At 49.1% G+C, this 7,192-nt stretch overlaps 1 protein-coding gene across 1 annotated transcript in view; it reads right to left on the reverse strand.

Moving 5' to 3' along the window:
* Nucleotides 1-3,153, reverse strand: part of MICALL1 (MICAL like 1) — a 34,040-nt gene extending 30,887 nt beyond the window's left edge. The window contains exon 1 of the mRNA XM_081059230.1: nt 3,030-3,153. The gene's annotated coding sequence lies outside the window, so the exon portion shown is untranslated. The remainder of the gene's footprint in view (nt 1-3,029) is intronic.
* Nucleotides 3,154-7,192: the final 4,039 nt, after the last annotated feature.

A 7,192-nucleotide genomic window follows, 5' to 3' on the forward strand; every position in this document is an offset into this window, starting at 1 on the left:
AACACACAGCTGTTAACGTCGGGAAGAAAGGATACTTGCCCAAATGCTGTCAGTGGTAAACCTTGGGAGTGAGATTGGGGGGTGTGGCAGACTCATTATTTACAAGTACTTATTTTTTACAAGTACTACATATGAGTGGAATCATCAAGTATTTGTTGCTGATTAATTTTTAAACTCTTGCTCTGGTCACAGTATTAACCAGTCACTTAGGGGGAAAAAAGTCATTTTCATTTTCAAATACCCACACACATTGTTTACAGTTTCACATTGCTAGAAGCAAATCAGGCTCTAGTTTGAAAACAAAACCAGCCTCAAATGAGCAAGAGGGAATTTGCCCACACAGCACCAGGGCGACGGGCAGATCACTGCAAGATGAGAAATCTGGGTAAGTCAGGTGGAGTAAGTAGAATTTTCTATGAAAAGAATAAAAGATGAGGGAGGGGAACTTTGGAACTGAGCCATCCGTCCAGTCCAGACAGCCTGGAGCCTCAACACCTGCGGTCTTCTAATTCCAGAATTTCATTTTTCTAAGCTTCCCTGACCACCAGATTCTAGGATTCTCAGTCCCATATGGGTCTGACCATTGTGTTTTTCTACCCAGCTGTGCCTCAGGATTCAGGGTCCTGCCCAAGCCCTGGGCTCTGAACTGCTCCCTGGGGGGCAGCCTGGCAGAGTTGTGGACAATAGGAGCATTGTGAGACCTCTGGAAATGGGGGGGAGGGGACTGGGGGCAGCAGGAGGCATGTGGGAGGCTCGGGTAGCAGGAGTGGCAGCTGCTTTGCAGTTTTCCTCTGTGCTCCCTGGCTGGGCCAGCGGCATACCGTGAGCATGCCAGGATGTCCTGAGCCCCAGCCTGCCTAGATGTGGCCTGGGTGAATCCCAGCTATGTCTGAGGACAGTTTGGCTATCTCAAGCCTTTCTCCATAGACCATGCTTCTGCCCACATGTACATATAGACATGTTGTGGAAAATTTACCCAGGACTGGGCAAATGGGCTTGCGTCCTTACCCTTAAAACCAAAGAACCCTCCCACTAACCCCTCCAGAACAGAGAGGACCATGTGCTGCCTGAGAGGGGAGACTAGAGCCCAGGGAAAGAGATGCGTTTGCCCAGGGTGGCAGAGGCACAGAGCGGGAGCTGAGACGGAACCCACCCCCGACCCTCACTCTCTGTACCACAGGCTGCTCCGTGAGGCCTCAGCCTGCCACAATGTCCCTTGACCCTTTGGTTGCCCCTGAAATGCCTATCGCTGCTATTCCAAATCCTACACAGGCTTTAAGGCCCAGCTTAGCCATCACCTCCTCCCTAAAGCCTTCCCAAATAGGCCCAGACAGAAACCATGAGTCCAGGTCTTCTCACAGAATCCCACCCTTAGAATTAGACGGAACCCAGAGGGGATATCCTTGCTGATTTCAGAGAGGAATTTCCACATGCCTACCCTGGGAGGACTGGTAGACCAACGTGGAAGACAGGTATGTAAACAACTGCAAAAACAGTCACAGAAAGAGAAGATAGGGGATGTGATAGAGAGATAAGCAAAGTGCAACAGGGCTTCCAAAAGTAGCCTCTCATTTCCTGCCTGGGGACTGAGGGCTGCATGGAGGAGGTGGCATTCATTTATGCATAAGTGTCTCTCCACATTGGACTATGAGATCCTTCATGATACTGATAGCTCACCTGTATGAGCACTAACCACATAGCAGACATTGTGTGTTTTGTTCACCTTCATCTCTTTGATTCCTCACAAGTCTATGAGCTGGGGACTATCGCATTATCCCCATTTACTGTTGAGGATAAGGCTCTGAGAGATTGAAGCCTGCTTGAAGCCACACAGTTGGCAAAAGGTGCAGTCAGAACTCTAGCTCTTTCTGACTTCACAAAGAACTTTCACCACAAACATGTGTCACTGGGGTATTGAGGCAGGCAGAGTGTCCAGTTCCTCACTGCACACCTGGTTTGCACTGTAAATTCGTTCGTGGTTATGTACCTGTGAGTTTGGTGAGCAAGAATTTCCCAGGAGACCCAGCTCTACAGCCCCCGGAGGCCCTGCCCATAAGGCTCCCATCTCACTCCCAACTATAATAAACAGGCTGGGTGCTGGGATTCTCCCAGCAGGCTGCAGGGTTGGTGCTTGGGTGCTGATATAGTACATTCAAAGCCTAGTAATTGGGCTCCTGCTGCTCCCCAGGAGGGGCTCAGGGGAGAAATTCGGCAGGAAGGAGCCGGAGAGAGACTGGCGGGCCTGATTTAGGGTTGGGTCTGCAAAGCCAGCCCCTACTTATGCTTTGATTCTTTAGGGGTGACTGAGGGTTATGGTGGCAATCATGGGGGCTCTCCCAACTACCCCTCAGTATCAACTGAGAAATCTGGGTAAGTAACTGGGTAAGTACCAACGTGGCCAGCTCTGAAAGTCCAAAGCAAGCAGAGTGGGACATGGTTACTGAGCCTTCCTGACATAGGAAGAGCACCTCCCCTCTGAGGAGTAAGCGACAAGAAGGAGCTGTCAGTTAGCCAGAAGATCAGACCACCTGACAAGTCTCAGATGCTAGAAAAGGACTGTTTGTGTCCCACTTACCTGACTGTCCACATGGAACAGTGAGCAAAGCAGCTCTTCCTGTCTAAAACAGGAAGTGAGACTTATCTGTTAAAGCTCTGAGAGGGAGTTGCTTTTTCCTCTCCATAGGACAGAGGTTCCAGAAGGCACACCTCATCTCCAGGTGACACAATGCAACGCAACTGGGACGGATATGAGTAACACCAAACACTTGTATCACACTACATATATGCTGAGACTTAGAAAAGCCAGGCACGTAGGGGAGAATTATTCTCTCCATTTGACCAGTGAGAAAGCAGAGGCTCAGAGAAGTTAAACGTGTCTGAAATCGCCCAGCTTCTAAGGAGGCAACGTCAGGTTGAACCTAAGTTCCCTGCCACTTCCCAACCATGACCAGAGAGTGAAATCCACTCTCCCGTACCCACTGGCCCCAGGGAAAGATATGGGAGGTGGGGTAAGGGCAGAAGGGAGGTACCTTGACCTTGATCAAATGGCTGAATAAGGACAGGGTGGAGCCAGAAATAAGGAAACGCTGGGATTTTCAGCTGCAGGCTTGACAGAAACGTAGAGCCACAGGAACCGAGATGATTTGCTGCTTCCCATACCCCCTCCTTCTGGAAAACATCAGGAAATTGATGGTCAGGCTTTGAACTTCAAATTGCCTTGCTCTCAGCCTCTTTCTGATGCCCTTCCCCCACACCGGAGGCCAGCTCCTGACCCCCAGCCACAGCACACGCCAGCACAGCGCATTGCCAGTCTGCAGGGCAGGCTGGGGGAGGGGATGAAAGGCACTGATAGGAAGAGCCAGTGACAGCAAAGCCACGGTTTTCATTTGCTAAAAGACTGTACCAGACAGTGCATCCATTCATCATTTATTCATTCTACGCCTCTACGTTCTAGAAGGGATTTAAGGCACACTTCATCACTTATTCATGCAGTAAGTCCCCACTTAACGTGGTTGATAGGTTCCTGGAAACAGACTTTAAGCGAAACGATGTACAAGGATACCAGTTTTTCTGTAGGTTAACTGACAGACACAAGAGCTAAGTTCCTATGGTCTATTTCTGGTCACAAACACATCACCAAACTGCTACATGAGGACCCAAAACACTTCTAATATTGAACACTGAAGTAAAGGTGAGCTATACATACATTTAAGAAAGATTAATAAAAACAAATAATTATTTTCCAACCTTCTTATTCCAGTTGAAGGTCACGGGTGGCCTCCCCCAGAAGCTCAGGGTGTAAGGTGGGACCCACCCTGGACACGACCCCTTCCATCACAGGGCCACTCACACTCACTCAGATTGGGACAATGTAGACATGCCAATCACCTTATGTGTACGTCTTTGGGATGTGGGAGGAAACCGGAGTACCCGAAGACATGGGAAAACATGCAGACTCCACACAGACAGTGACCCGGCTGGGAATTGGTTGGTTGTTTGGTTTTTTGTCATCAACATTATAATGAAACAACGTTGAACGAAAAATATTATTCAAGGACCTGCTATACACTTACACCGGGGGTGCCAAAAATAGTATACATATGACTTGTATTCATCTTTTGTTACCGGTATATATTATTATAATTTTAATAGTTTTTTCCTTTCTTAAAATGTGTCTATATTTTTTTGGCACCCTCCGTATTGTTTCATTCAACCCTCACTCATTTCCTCATGCATTTATCATTTACATTCAATAAATTCTCTTTACGGCAAAGGCCACGCATCCCAAGTGCTACCTCTTTGCGCAAGTGTTCATGAGGCTCCTGGCCCAATTCTGGATGTTACCCAGAATTCTAGACCTGCAGGGCTGCAGCCCTCAGGCAACAGCTGGTCTCACTGCCTCATTTTGCAGATGAGATGGTCAGTAGCCACCGAAGGTCAAGGCTGTACTGCAAACAGAAGTCCTATCTTGGGCTCACAGTTCTGTGTATCAGGAAGCCAGAGACACTGTGAGAGGAAGCCAAGGCCACCAGAGGCTGGTCTGTGGCGAGAAACCAGCTCTCAGCCACAGGGTCTGAAGATCAGGGTTCCAGCCCCAGCTGTTCACTGCCTCTGCTCAAATTCGTATGCCCTGGGCATTTCCACCGGAATCTCCCACTGACTCCTCAAACTCGTGTGAACCGAGTTGTCTGCCCACCTGCACATGCCTCCTCTTCCATACCTGCTCCACCCACCCCATCTCCCAGAAGCAACTGCCAGATGCCTGGGCATCTCTCCCACCCCAACCCCCACATCCAGCCAATGGCCAAGTCCTGTCCTCTGTAACCTCCCAAATTGCTCTTGAATTTCCCTGCCTCTCCCCATGCCTGCTGCTGCCACTGTGTGAGACCCAGCTCGAGACAAGTGCCTCAGCCTCTCTGTGAACTGACCTCTACACTGTCTCTACAGGCCTGCCTTTGGTCCATGGAAGAATAGATGGAGAAAGGCTGAGCCCAGCTCTATCACAAAGCAGCCATGCTGACCCACATATGATCTTTCTGCCTCTATAACCTAGGACTCTGACTTCCAACATCACAGACAGCTAATAATAATGAATCCAGTCTCTAATCACACTCTAGGCCAGGTGCTGTGCTAAGTACTTTATATAATTTAACCAACAGAACAATCCTGAGGCAGCTGTTATCCCCATTTTATAGATAAGGAAAGTGAGGCATTGAGAAGCTAAGTAACTTGGACCCCGGTCACACAGCTAGTATGTGGAGCCAGGATTTAAATCCAGATCTGAGCAAGCTCAAGCCCACACACTTTGCTATACTATCTTCTCTTGTGGGAGCAGCCAGAGTCCCCCATTCCCTGATGATAAAACCTTCACTCCCTTTACGCATGGGAGAATTATGAACTGACTTCCTCCACTCTGGGCAGCTGCAATAAAGATCCTGGGAGTTGTCTGCAGCTGCTGAATGCCCTGCCTTCCTCGAGCGGTACCAGGCAGAGTTCAGCTGTGCCTGCCCCCTCACGAGGGCTGCTGGCTACCCAGCACTGCCGCTGGACCCGGACCAAGCCACTGGGACATGGCCCCAAGTCGGGCGCACACACTGGGTCTGTAACGGGGCTCCTGAAATGGCCCGTCTCCCAGCAAGCTGAGAAGAGTGCCGAGAGGCTGTGTCAGACAGCACACCTTGACCTGGCCTGACTTGCATAATCGAGACAGGAGACTCTGACATGAACTATGAGACTCTGGTGTTGAATGCAAACCAAGTTAACCGTAGGGGCTGCTCAGGTGGGTCTGAATTCCCATGAGCCACCACTGCGACGTGTCAGGACCGCTGGTGGGTACAGCAGAAGAGATGGTGCCGGACAGGCTGTTTGTTAGGCCAGGGAACCTGAGAGTAGACATCACTGTTGGGGGTAAGGAGGCCTGGCTGGCTCTGGCCTGGAGATCGAAACGCTTGGCAGGATCCCGACTCTGCCGCTCGTTAGGGTCCAGCAAGGTAACAAACGAAGAATTTGGAAAGCTACCAAGAGCCCTGTGAACGTCTGCATTTATTATTCAGAGCGGCTGCTTGTGTTTTTCCTTTCTTTGGAAGGTGGGTGAGTTGTAGGATGGTGTTCCAGAGACAGCTCAGGCTTTAGAACTGGGCTGACCCCAGTTCAATTCTGGCTCCTCTGTTGCTCTGGGAAACTCGCACAAGTTCTGTAACCTCCCTGGTGAAGAATGGCTTCCGCCCTCACTCCGTCCCAGTCCTTAGTCATCTACAGGGCCCTGTCTATACACCGCATTTCCCCGAAAATAAGACCTACCCAGACCGTCAGCTTGAATGCGTCTTTTGGAGCAAAAATTAATTAAGGCGGTCTTATATTAATTTCTGCTCCAAAAGACGCATTCAAGCTGATGGTCCGGCTAGGTCTTTTTTTCAGGAAACGGTATGATGGGGAGCTTCACCCCTCTTTGGCCTCTCCTCCACCCTTCCCCCTTGCTCACTCTGCTTCAACTGACCTTTTCACTACATTTTCTCAACACACAACACATGCTCTAGCATCAAGCACGTTGCACTGGGTTTCCTCTTCCTGGAATACTTTCTTCAGATATCTGCAATGTTGTCTTCTTGCCTCATTCAGGTCTCTGCCCAAATGACACCATGTGCTATTTTCTATCCTATTTGAAATGGTAATTCCTACCCTTGATTTTCCTCCTTTACACATATTTCCATCCAACATACTAAATATGGTTTATCACCTGTCTCCACCCATTAAAATGTTAGGCCATGAAGGTCAGGGTTTTTAATTTAAAAATTTTTTAATTACTTGTTTTCAGGAATTTTGTCTTTTATCCACTTCCATTATTTCCTCCTTGCCTAGCAGTTTCACTTGCAAGAAAAGGATCCAACCCCTGTGCCTAAAATCCTAGTGTGCCTGATACACAGTAGGCCCTGTGTTAGATTCCTAGGGCTGCGGTAACAAATCACCACAAATGTGGTGGCTTGAAACAGAAACTTATTCTCACAGTTCTGGAAGCCAAAAGCCTAAAATCAAGGTGTCAGCGCTAGGGGAGAACCTATTCTTGCCTCCTTCTGCTTCTGGTGGTTCCAGGCGGACCCGAGCTTGTGTCTGCATAACTCTAACCTCTGCTTCTGTCTTCATGGGGCCTTTTCCTCCTTTTCTGTGGGTGTCTCTTATAATGACACTTGTTACT

Source organism: Rhinolophus hipposideros, assembly GCF_964194185.1.
Source record: "Rhinolophus hipposideros genome assembly, chromosome: 9".
Lineage (NCBI taxonomy): Eukaryota > Metazoa > Chordata > Mammalia > Chiroptera > Rhinolophidae > Rhinolophus > Rhinolophus hipposideros.